Raw genomic sequence first — 13,928 nt, 5'->3', positions numbered from 1 at the left:
ATGGTTAAATCGGAACATTAGGGTTTGAGATTGTAAGGTATTTATACCCCTTTTGAACTTAATGAAAAAAACCTTTGTCATTTTAAAAAAAATTATGTCTGCGTGAGTGAGCGTACTGTGTACGAGAGAGAGTGAGAGTTTCATCTTGATGCTACACGTGCATCGGTGGTCAAAATCGAGTGCGGAGAAGTGCAGCGTGTTGCCTCCAACTAGAGCTACGCACCAATACCTACATTGTGGGTGTACAATCTGGTTTTACGAACTCGACCCACGAGATACATTTGGTGATTCGGTGAGCTTACGTTGTCTGTTTTTGCATTTTAGCATATCCACGCGTTCGCATCGAGTAGAGCTACACATTAGGCACTTTAGTTTTTGAAAACGAGGACCTGCAAATTTCGACCTGACATCCTACGTGATTTTGCACCAGGTGTTTAGGGTTGGGATTTTGGTTCATGGACCTTAGGGAGAGTGACCTATTGGTGTTAATAGGGTCTCTTTCAAGTTCTGTGGCGTTTCAAGAACGTTTGATGGGTATTTGGCTCTTGGAAGCGTTGTAGGAAATCTCCTCTTATGCACTCATGAAGGCTATAGCTTAGACATTGGGTAGATACCTCTGTAGGAATTAGTCGAGAGTCAATCGAGTGTAGGTTGATACCCTATGCTTGCTTCCACATGCCTGCGGGTCGAGCTTCGTCCTTAGCTGACAAATCTTGTTAGGTGAGTTCTCGTTGTGCTGACATTCGTTGCGGCGTATCCGCCAACATTGGCGCCGCTGCCGGGGACGAAAACCCTAGGTAGGTGACCGAGACTAGTCCTTGAGGATAGGGATTCTCTGGCTTGCCAGAGTCTCGTTTTACATTTAGATAGGATCAGAGGGTGGAGGACTCTCTAGGTCTCAGGAGGAGTCTAGGGAGCGAGTGTCTGGCCTAGATCGTTCGACTTAGGTAGACTTAGATAGTTTTAGGTATTAGCTGAATTGTGGTGTAGAGAGTAGGAGTTAGAGTGGTAGAAGCTGTGGAAGGAGAGCTTGAGAGTCCGAAGAGGCCAGGAAGGAACTGAGACACCAATATCACCATCTCACATGATGAGTAGGAGTAGGGTAAGTAGGACATCATGATTTATGATCTGGAGCACTTCATGCATGTTATATTTGCTGTTAGGCTCATCACAAGGTTGTAAAGAAGGGAAAAGAGTGTTTAGAAGCTGAAGTGAAGTTCAAAAGTTTCGGTGAGTGTTTCTGATAGAGCTGGAGAGAATCAGGAGCATTTTTGTCAGGGAAAAATTAAATTTTAAGCCAAGAGACATCCTACGCGTAGGATGTCTACAGGGTGTTCTGGTGGAAATTTTGAAATTCTGAGTTGACTAGTGTGTTTAGAAGGTAGGTTTTACCCTACTTTCACCTGGAAAGTGGAAGTTTGACCATATCTTGACAAGATAAGGCCAAAGAAAATTGCCAGACATCCTACCCAAATTGTGCCAAGGCATTATTTTAAGACCAAAACCATAGGATAACTACATGAGCATGATCTGCATGATTTATTGAGTGCCTGAGAAAGCTTTCATCTCAATTGGGTGAGAAAATTGGGTTTTAAGCAGAATTTAGCATTTTTGAATGAAAAAGGCTAGAATAGCTAAAATTGGGGTCTTTTGAAATCCAAACTAAAATCTAAGCATAGCATTGGGTTGCTGACATCAAGGGAAAGCTGTGGCTCAAGTTTGGGGTCAAACAGACCATATAGACATCCTACGTGTAGGATGTGTTCTGTGTGATTTAGCACTCCAAACCCAGCTTTGAGCATACCAAAGTGATCAACACCTTAAGGGGAGTCTATGCTTTGCACTTGAAGCCATCTTGAGCAGTTAGACATGCTACGTGTAGAATGTCTAATGCATGAAATTGAAGCCAGACAATGACTGTAGGCATAGCAGGGTGTTTTATAGCCTGAGGCAAGACTCCTAGTCAATTTTGGTCCAAATTGGAGTTGATTTGACTAGTCATACCAACATCAGGCTACTGAAACAGATTTCTGATCAATTGACCAGCTTATAGGTGTCCAAATCAAAAAGTAAAAACAGCTGTGGACTCAGCACATCAAGGGGAATCTATAGTGCAAAATCTAGGCAAAATAGAGCAGGTAGACATCCTACGCGTAGAATGTCTACAGGGGCTTAGTGAAGAGAAAAGATGACAGAGGAAATAGAGTGATGTTCCAGTTGACTTGAGAGTTCTAGAACTTCTTTCAGAAGTGAATTTGGACCTTGTTTGAACTTTTGACGGAGCAAAGACGGAATTAAGACTTTTCCTGTAAATTGGCCAACATCCGAGGGAAGTACAGTTCCAGATTAGCACACCTAATCAAGAACATCCAAAGTGTATAAAATACAGTAGTGGTTGAGGTTAACCCTCCAGTTATACCAATCATTACTAAGATCACCTCTAGCGGTTATATGCTTTGATTCGATTGCCGAAATTAAACGCTTGTGTACAAGTATATTCAGCGCCAAAGCAAGAAGTTGTGCGGAAACTGATCCTTTGCCAGGTGAGTGGTTGGATTTGTGTTAAATTGCATTGCTAAGTTTGATGAATTTAAGATCAGGAAGACACATTCTTAGAGATCAAAAGGTGGCGGGTGATCAGGGTAGCTTAGTGTCCACCGAGGAGAGTGTAACTCAGGCAAGGCTAGATCCACTAGCATCGATCATTGAGGAGGGTAGTGATACTGACACTTCATCAGATAAGTCCTTCTTCATGATGGGTAGTTAACAGCCAGGAGGTTTCTCCGATGAAGGACCAATGCGAGGAGAAAGCACCTCCCAAAATCCTTTGAGCGATTCCAAGTTCACTATAATCTTCGTAGAAGGAACAAACTCTAGGGGAGCCCTAGTTTATTCTGACTATCGAGGACACAAGTGTATTTGTATTGAAGAAAGACCTGCTCCGAGACTGGAAATAATTCGAGTCTATGATGATGGAGATAGATTCCGAGACGAAAAGGAGAACCACTATCTGATAGTTAGTAACCCTGAGGATTACAATAGATATGGAGATAACGTGGCAAAAGGAAAAATGATTTCAGAAACTCAAGAACCGCCTCCAAACATTGATCGGACCTGAAGCTCTTTTTATGTATGATAAGAAAACAACTAGGGTCTCAACCTATAATGAGAATGTGGGAATTTACAAGCATGAGAGCGAGGGAGTAGTTTCTTATTTTCGATGCAACGAACCCTACCCAAAAGAATTAAGCAAAGACAAGGTTATTTACTTATTCTCTTATGAAATTGCTATGGGGAAGGATATCATTTTTGTTGATAGGTACGGACGAGAATACAAACGTATTCTCCTAAAGGAGGTAGAAAAGGTAACAGTTCCAGAGACATCAACATATGCCCCTGAAGAAGTGCCAAGGGTCACCTACACCCCTAGAAAATCGACAAATCCATTTTCAGAAGAGTACGACGCGACCTCACATTCTACCCGACAACAGACGTTCAACTACCAGAACCAACCAACAACCCAACCATCATTACAGGCATGGCTTCGACAAAGTGCAACATTAGAACAAGACCGGAACCGAGATGGTTATCCAGCTGCACAAGGGCTAAGGGATTTACGAGAACCATCACTCTATTCACGGTATCAAGGCGAGAGTAAGACAAAAACTCAAGGGTCAATAGAGCCTAGAAGACAACCCATAGACTGAGTTCGAAGAGATGAACCATCTCTTGCAAAAACTGTTAGAAATTATGGCTTAGGAGCACCACTGGGAGAGGAACTTGCCCACTATCGAAGGCGAGAGGAGGTATATCGAGTAGGACGAGGAGAACCAATGATGAGATTTGTAGACCATCGTAGATTTAGACCTTCTCAGGTGCAAAAATGGGTAAGCAAGAAATACACGGGAAACAGAGATCCTAGAGATCATGTAGCACCCTTTGTGCGTGTAATTAGAGTTGAAGAGGTGTTAGACTTCCCTACCCAATTTGCAGGGTTTGGACTGACCCTAGAAGAGGATGCTGCTACTTGGTTCGACTCTGTGGAGCGTAGAGACTTTGAGTCTATGGAGGAGGTGTTTGACGAGTTTATTGAGGAATTCTCACAAAGGGGGATAGCTCATAATACAGTCTCACAAATCCATAAATTCAAACAGAAAGAAGGGGAGTCTGTGTGAAAGGCAGCCCTACGACTAAAAGGATATGTTAAGTTCTGCCCTGTGGAAGAACTGTCAACTCAGTCCAGACTTATGATTATATTTATCAAGGACTGAGAAATGCAGATCTCCAGAAGGAATTACATATGAAGAGGAGCACGACGTCAAATGAGTTAACTAAGGAGACTCTTTACCTTGTATACAATTGTGCGGTCTACAAAGAGGGTGAATTCAAGGATCTTGATGACAATTCATCCTCACAACAAAGTGGGAGAAAGTCCGCTAAGACAGCACCGAAAGGAGAAGTAGCTGTAAACTAGGAGCATCTTGTAGAGGAAGTGCTAAAAAAGATTAACTTGTATGCCAAACCTCAAGCTAAACAGCTAAAGTGGTGTGCTATTGAACAAAAATGGACAAACCATGGGACGGAGGAATGCTATTATAACAAGGGATATGTGAGAGAGAGACCTTATGCTCCCCAGGCTCAGGTAGCATCTCCTCAACTTCCACCAATGCCTAGGTATCAAGCAAGCAACCTACCAGGACCTGTAGGCGTAGAAAGACCACAACCAGTGTTGGGGCAGCAACCACCCCTACCAGGATTACGACCAGTCGTGGCATAAGATACACACCAACCATAACAAAGATCCCAATGGATATGCTGCAAATCCTGTCTATTATCCACTGGAAGAACCCCCAACGCCAGAACCTTGGAGCATGATGGGAAGTGCAGGACCATCAATATCTGCACAGGTAGCAAGAGAAGGAAGATATAGCTTGGATGAACGAACATTGTTGTTCATAGCCAACGGAAGCATGGGCGGGCAGAGACATGCATACCAACAAAGAGGAGCTCAAGGAGCACCTCAAAATCATAAGGAACCTTGCTACAAGTGTGGTGGAGACCATTGGCTAAGAGACTGTCCTCATGAGGAAATCATTAGGGTCAACGTATATTGCACTGAGTGTGGAATTACTCATTTGATTCCGGATTGTCCTAAGAACCCGAGCAAAGGAGCAAATACTACCTTGAACATGCTGGAAGCAGTGCCTTCCAGTGGAGGGTCAGAAAACGAGACAGTAATACCTATTCACGCAGTGACGTGAGCCCAAGCTCAAAGAATACGAATGAACCCATAATTGAAGAGCCAAAAACTGATGCCCCAAGTTCAGAAATGAAAAATCAGAGAAGCACTTGGAAAGCTAGAAAGGCGCGTATGAAAGCCAGGAGAGAAGGAGAGCAAACGGCTCTATCCGAGGAGTTAAAACACACAAAGGATAGATTAGAGTGATTAGAGGATCTAGCTAGTCTAAGCTCAAACACTACGGCAACCATAGCACCCAAGGAAATAGCAGAACCCAAAAGTGAAGGATCAGGAGGATCGATGTTGGCAAAAAAGGTAAATGAGCAGTTAGATGCACTCTTAAAATCTTACGAAGCCAGACTCAAAAACAACCAAACCCAACAGCAAAGATGGATGACTTATCCATATGCCGAAATAGAAAAACAAAGGTTGGAAATGTGTCGAAAGATGATTGAAACAGCTCAATCCTTGATAGAAAGCCCGCTTGGTAAACCTGCAAGTTGGCATGAAGTACCAGCTCCAACCCCTATCAAACCAACTTTAGAGAAACAAGTAGACACGAAAGAGGGACTCACGACTGCCTCTGAGTCTAGGAGAGAACCTATCATAGTGCCAAATACAACAAATGAGACAAGTGATGGTTTCCAGTTTAAAACATGGGTAGAAATGGGTAAGGATTGTAACGGTCTAGATGACCTGTGGAAGAAAATCCGTGATGCCAACGAAGCTAACAAGGTGAGTTACCAAATGAATAGCACGAGAAAAGAGAAAAATGAGGTCTTACCTCCCATTGAAGAATTTGAGGCAAGATCACAAATGAACTTTGATATACATTCACAAGGGGGAGACCAGGGATCAATTAGTTCGGGGCACAGCCAACCGGACTCACTAAAAACTCTACCCTCTTACCTAGGGGAGTATGAAGCCAAGTATGAGGTGAGAGCAATCCCATCTCAAAGACTTTCTTCCAACAGAGTGATGGATTCACAAGGGTTGATTGAGTTATTGTCCACCCCTGTGGCATGCACAATCACATTAGCCGAACTCCTGAGGTTACGACCAAACATGTGGACAACCGTAGGCAAATGCTTAGAAAAATTTGGAGTAAAAGACCCCACCTCAAAGCTTCAAGAAGGGATCAGAGAATTGGACAAGCCTCAACTAAACACTAGGCTAGTACCTTTAAACAAAGCTGGAGAATATTGTGAGGGAGAAGATAGAAACACCACACTACTAGTAGAATTCCAAGGAGTAGTCTCCAAAGCTATTCCTGACAGTGGAGCAGGAGTCGCTATCGCCACCAAGGAAATGTAGAAAAAATGGGAAAAACCGGCTTTGAGAGCGACTAGAATGAAATTGCAACTGGCAGATGGGTTCATGGAAAAGGCTCTAGGACTTTTAGAAAATGTAATTGTCACCTCGTGTAGAATCGATTATGAGCATACATTTGCAATAGTCGATTTCGACAAAAAGAACAATTACGAGATCATCTTGGGAAGACCATTCATGAGACAATTAAAGATGGTCCAGGATTGGGGTTACGACCACATATACCTCAGACATGGCGAGACTACAACCAAAATACACCTAAAAGACCATAGTTACAAAGATGTGAACCAAACACCAGTGGAAGAGTTTGATTCAGCTACATTGGCAAGGTCCGAACTCCCAGCATGGTTAGGGCAAAAAAAAGAGCTATGGATGTGCGGAGCTTCACATTGTGGGAGATTAAAAAGAGAGGAATGCATCTTAGAAAGAGCTATTGAGGACAAGGATTACATTCCAGAACCTTTTCCTGAAGATGCCTTGAACCTCTGGAATGGGAACACATACTAGCAACATTGGATGTCTGTACCATTACAGATAGCCCAACGACAAAATTTTGCGATAAGGACGGCTATGATGTGCTACCCTATTACATGGTAAGCCTTATACCAGCAGGAGATGAGATTGTAGAGCTGCCAGAACAAGAAGAGTTTTATAACGCCTCTGAGCATCTGGAGGCAAATAACGATGCCGATAACGAGTGTTCAGACAGCTCAAGCGAGCGTGGGGAGAAAACAACGAATATCAAGTTTTATGATTTTGCCAATCAGCACCCTAGACGTCAGGAATGCTATACAAAAAAACGAGCAAAAAACAAAATGAGAGAGAACCCAATGCCCAGGATAAAAGATAAAACTCACTATCTAATGCTTGTCAAAGCAGAGGATTGTGTAAAAGACCAAATATCAGGAAGATTCTCGAGAGTGCGAAGGGAAGGAACACAAGAGGAAATAAAAAAAGTACGGAAGACTAAAATAGAAATAAAATAAAAAAAATCTCAACAATCAAAACAGGAAAAAACAAAAGACCCAGAGTGGACCAAACTGGAGTGTAAAAAGAAATACCAAGAACTAAAACGGTCCTTACGAGAGGTATGGACTACTGAGGGAGAAAGTGATGGTAAGGAGGAGTCAGAAAAAGCAAACATAAATGTACCATCCCACTATAAAAAATTCACCATCCAGGACAGAAAAATCAGAATGACACCACCAATCAGGGAAAGAACAAACCAGGAATCTTACGATGGGCCGGAAAATGCAAAACGGATAGACCTTGCTGAGCCAGGAGAAAAGCCTCAGCCGCGGTCTATATCGTAACTCATTTAGAGCCTGAAGAAGAAAAACTGCTAACACAACTTCTCAAGAAATATAAAGATGTGTTTGCATGGTCCTACAAAGACCTCAAAGAAGTTGATCCATCGATATGCCAACATACAATACCGTTGAAATCAGATGCCAAACCTAGCAAACAACGTCCTTACACATATAATGACACATTTGCTAAATGAATCAAAGAGAAGATTGACAAGCTGATGGATGTTGAATTCATCTATAAAATCGAACATACAGATTGGGTATCACCCATTGTGGTTGTCCCCAAAAAGAACGAAAAGCTGCGTGTGTGTGTGAACCTCAAAAAAGTAAATGCAGCCACCATAAGGGATAATTATCCCTTGCCGATCACACAGAACATGTACTGGAGAGGGTGGCTGGGAAACGGGCTTATTCCTTTCTAGACGGGTTTTCAGGGTATAACCAAGTGGCAATTGCAATAGAGGATCAACACAAAAAAACGTTTGCCACAGAATGGGAAATATATGCGTATAGAGTTATGCCTTTTGGCTTAACCAATGCCCCAGCTACCTTCCAAAGGTTAATGACTCATGCGTTCAAAGAATACCTGAGAATATTCTTAGAAATATATATGGATGATCTCTGTGTCCACTCTCTTCTACGAGAAGAACATATTGACCATTTACAAAAGGTATTTGAGAAATGCAGAACATATCGAATCTGTCGTAACCCAAAAAAGCGCATTTTTATGGTTAGGCAAGGCCGCATCTTAGGACATATTGTCTCAAGAAATGGCATAACCACTTACCTAGACAAAATCAAAGTCATAGTAGACCTGCCCAGGCCTACTAATGCCAAATAAGTACAATCCTTCTTGGGACACTGCTGATATTATCGAAGATTCATATATATATATATATATATATATGCAGTCATTGCACAACCTCTGTCTCGCTTATTAGTCAGTTTCGACTTGACTGAGGAGTGTGAAACTTCATTCCAAAAGCTTAAGGAAAACCTTGTATTAGCACCTGTACTTAAAGCACCAGATTGGGAAAAGATATTCCATGTTCACATTGATGCATCTCCATATGCAATTGGGAGTATTCTGGCTCAACCTGGAGACGGAACAATGGATTCCCCAGTTTGTTATGCAAGCTGACAGTTAAATAGTGTAGAGAAGAACTACACAACCACTGAAAGAGAGGGGTTAGGGATGATTTATGCTGTAAAGAAATTTCGGCATTATTTGCTAGCAAACAAATTTGTGTTCTTCACAAATCATCAAGCTCTTTTGTATCTGGTAAATAAACCATGCAATACTGGGAGAATTGTATGCTGGTTTATTATCTTGCTAGATTTTCACTTCATAGTGGTGGTCAAAAAGGGTAAAACTCATCTACGGGCGAATCATCTTTCAAGGCTGCAAAACGGGGAAGCCCCTGAAGGAGTAGATGATGATATACCTGTTGCTTATCTTTTCAATATTGAAATGATACCCAAATGGTCTTAGGAAATTGTTATTCTTTCCTTTGGACGTAGATTTGATAACAAGGAAGACAGATCCAAACAACAAACAATTCGACAAACAAAAAACTTCCAGTTGATTGCAGGACGACTCTATCATCTAAGCTCGGACCAAATTCTACGATTATGTATAAATCCGGAGGAATTCGAGTGTTATCTTGAAGAAGCACACGTCCAGGATTGTGCATTTCATTGTTCAACAATGAAAACACACCAACGACTGAAACAATTAGGGGTTTTTTGGCCAACTATGTATGCTGACACACATGCTTATGTTAACAATTGTACTATATGTAGTGCCAAACGACCAGTGGATCACGCGACATTGTTTCAGGTAAACATTGCACCTACATGGAGTCAATATATCATTGATTTCTTAAACACAAGGACATTTCCTAAAAAAGGGCTATAGAGCACAAAAAAGGGCTATAGAGCTGGAGGCTCGCAACTTTAATTTAATTGGGAATCAACTCTATAAGCGAGGAAAGGACAATCAACTTAGAATCTGTGCAAGTGAAAGTTAATACCTGCTGATTCTAGAACACGCACATGGAGGCATAAGTGGGTCCATTTTTCAGGCGATAAGACGGCAAAAATTGTCTTAACCGTAGGAATATGGTGGCCTACATTGCATATGGATGCTGAGGAGTTTGTAAAGCATTGTGATGCATGTTAGCACACCAAGGTGTCGATAAAGAGAGATGAGATGCCACTACGGCCAATGATGGGAGCAAGGGCATTTGCAAAATGGGGCATTGATTTTGTGGGGCCTATTTCACCCCCTGCATATCGCACCCATACCCAATATATCATTGTGTCTACGGACTATCTCACAAAATGGGCGAAAGCCAAGACAACACAAAAAGCAGACGCAAGAACCACTGCACAATTTTTGTATGAGAATGTCTTTGTATGATAGGGATTACCACTAGAAATTGTCAGTGATCGAGGAACACATTTTCTTAATGAAGTCATTGAAAATCTGCTAGGGGAATTCACGGTCATACATAGAAAATCTGCTCCATATCATCCACAGGCAAATGGACAAGCTGAGTCCACAAATAAAACACTATGCATTGTTCTGACTAAAAATTGTATCAGAGTCAAGGATAGAGACTGGGATCAGCAGTTACACTCAACACTATGGGCATACAGGGTAGGTTACAAAACATCAATAGGAACAACACCGTACAACATGGTGTTTGGTCTAAACGCTATATTACCCATAGAGTCTTTAATTCCAACTCTACGGGTAGCGAAATGCTTGGAATGGATAGGTCATGAGCTCTCTTCAAGAATAGATGATCTTGAAAAGCTAGATGAACTTTGATTGAGAGCTGTAGCTTCAATCTATGCTAAAAAGATAAGACAAAAAGAGTTTTTTGACAAGCATGTGCACACGAAAGAGTTCAAAACAGGTGATTATGTACTTGTTTATACCTTGAAGCAACATGCCAAGAAACTTAAAAAGCAAGGTATGGGACCCTTTGTGATTAGTGACTCATCACAAAGTGGAGCTGTCAAACTTGCTACATTAGTAGAAAAAGAAATGCCAAATTGGATTAGTGGGTGTCGATTAAAAAAGTATCATTTACCACTAACACAGGATATGCTTCAACAAATACATCAAGAAAAACAATGGATGAAGGAGAAACAGAGGGTACGAGAAGAGGCCCAAGCAGAAGCAAAAGAACGCATTGCAAAAAGACGGCTTCTACGACAACAACAACAATGTGGATCACCGTTGTGAATAAATGCTATTCGATTAACGAATTTTGATGAAGACACAGTGGAGCCAATAATTGCACTCAAAGTGGGTAGCAATCAAGTTGAATCGATGACATTGCTTGATTCTGGAGCTCAAGCAAATCTAACCTCTTACAGATTATACAAAAAACTCAAGCCCAAAGGTCAACTACATCCTACTCCACAAGTGCTGGAAAGTAGTACATCACATTCGCTAAAAACATTGGGCTGGATTATATTGCATGTACACGTACATCAATAAATTTACCCACACAAGTTTTATGTGGTTGAGGATGAAAGCACACAACACCCCATGTTGTTGGGACAACCTTGGCAAAGAGTATAATGTGCAGATAGATTGGAATGCGGATGCAGTGAAAATTCAACATGCACAAGAACAACAGGTGGTAGCCTTTGTTCAACAACCCTGGAAGAATCAGATGGCAGCAATACAATCACTGGATAAAGAACCAAAAAGATGGGTGCCACTAAAGAACAACATGATCCCCATGGCAAACAAACAGGGAACTGCCAACCATGTTCACTACAAACATAAAACAACACAGACCGCAGTGCCAAGATCAAGGTTAGCAACACGCGACAAACAAGTATGGGTGCGAAAGGATAAAGGTGACATGGCAGAAAAACCACAATACAATAGAAGAAGTCAATAGGAGAAGCACAGAAGTCCACCAAAAACCAAGGGAATAGAAAAGATATGGATTCCAAAGAGAATGCTCAGTAACAACTTCAATGCGACTCGCATTTGGATCCCGAAACCAAAGCAACAGGAACTCCCTTCAGTACAAGCACGGATGTAGCAATAAACCTACAAAAACCTCCAAAACAAAGCTACAAATGGAAAGCAAAATAGACAAAGACTATGGCCAATCCCGCCACAACAATTCTCTCCAAGGAGACAACCATGGACATATTGACAGTAGCGGCAAACCAAGCGACTTTTGTAAGAAAGACGATCAAACAAAGAGCTGTAGAGTTACAACTTTTACTTGCAAAGAAAATCTGCCAACCAAATCAACAACAAATAGGAAACCTCGATGGCGAATTCCAATAAGCATCTTGCTTTTACCCTCCTCTTGCACAGCATTAATTTTTTCATGCATTGACCGAGTATGCATTATATAGGGCCACATTACACGGCCGAGCATTAGCACAATTTTTCACCCATGTATGGCACATACACCGAGGCGATACCTTGTCGTCCGGGAGGACTTCGGCTAGGAGGGGGGGAGGCATTCTCAAATGCGGACCCAATGATAAAAAGAGCAAAAAAGGACATGTTTTTCGACTATTTTAGAGGGTTGTCATTTGATTGCGAAATTTTCTAGACTAACCAAGTATATATGCCCTTATACAACATGAATCTACAAGTATATGGGGCCAAACGCCAAATCAAGCCCCTAGGTGTGTGTATATAGATAAAAATAGCCATTTTTTTGGGCAAAATATTGGTAAAGAAATCCGGCCATAAAAATTGCATGTAAGTGTATATAGCGTTTTGCGACGATGTTTTTGAGTTATTATGATTTTTTGGGTTGAATTTGCTATTTTCTTTTTAATTTTACTAATTATGGATAGAAAAACTTCAAAAAGCAGGTGAAAAACGGTTGTAATGAAAAACAAAAAATATGGGGATAATCAGTGACTATAGGACAACCTATGGTACAATGGAGGTGCAATTATGTGAATGGAGCGGAAAGCGTGTTTTGGCCAGATTTTGACCGAAACGTCAAATTTCTCGGAAACTGGACAAATGGAGTCCAAATCAAGAATTTTTCGAGCCTAAACCGCATCTCGCAAGAAGTTGGGAGCACATGTCAAATTTCATGGAAAGTGGTTCGGGGACCCCTATTATAAGATTTTTTCACTTCATTTAAAGCTCATTTCTACTATTGCCTTCTTCAGAGAGAGCTCTTTGCCACCTACAGCGAACCGGACTTCCAACGGCTTCTACGATGCGCACGACCACCCGTGTAACATTTTAAACACTTCATATCACACTCAGTTTCTCAATAGCCTGTACATGCTAGCCACCAAGTTTCATCACATTTGGACAAAAGTTGACCTCATATGCATCAAAAAACGCAAAGTCAGAGCATAGAGGCAATAATGTGTCATAGACCTACCAAAACTAGTCCAAATCACATGAAACTTGAACAATATACTCCTGAGCACATTGCCAAGCTAACTGTGGGGTCAGATGTGAAAATTGATGAAATAGACATCCTACGCGTAGGATGTCTAAATGACCAATTTGACCCCAGGTGGCACTTTTGAGTTCCAGATCTCTTTATAACACCTTCCTAAGCTCATGTATCAAATTTCAAGCCATTCCCATCACCTTTGGTCCCCAAAACCTCCAAGATGCACTTTTTGAGCCTAAAAACACTACACATGCTCTTAACAGCACCAATGCTTATCCAAATCAAAATCCAAGAGCAGGGCCATGTTCCACATGCTAAGGGCTAACCCCAGAACCAACTTGAAGTCATTTTGATAAAATAGACATCCTACATGTAGGATGTCTCCAGTGTGATATTGACCTACTATGCAGGATCTGACTTCATGGGAGCCATTAATAACAGGGTGCAAGAAGCCTGTATATCAAATTTCAATCCATTTGAATACATTTTCCACCTGTTGAGGACATCCTACCCAATTTGTGAGCCAAAAGCCTGAATCTGCCCCAAATTGCACTTTTTGATGCCCAAACCCAATTCCAATCACATAGCCATGTTGCATAGGTCAAGGGCCACAAGCCTGCCAAGTTTCACCAA

Source organism: Adiantum capillus-veneris, chromosome 7 (assembly GCF_014529385.1).
Source record: "Adiantum capillus-veneris isolate H3 chromosome 7, ASM1452938v2, whole genome shotgun sequence".
Classification (NCBI taxonomy): Eukaryota; Viridiplantae; Streptophyta; class Polypodiopsida; order Polypodiales; family Pteridaceae; genus Adiantum; species Adiantum capillus-veneris.
This window is presented reverse-complemented; position numbering follows the sequence as displayed.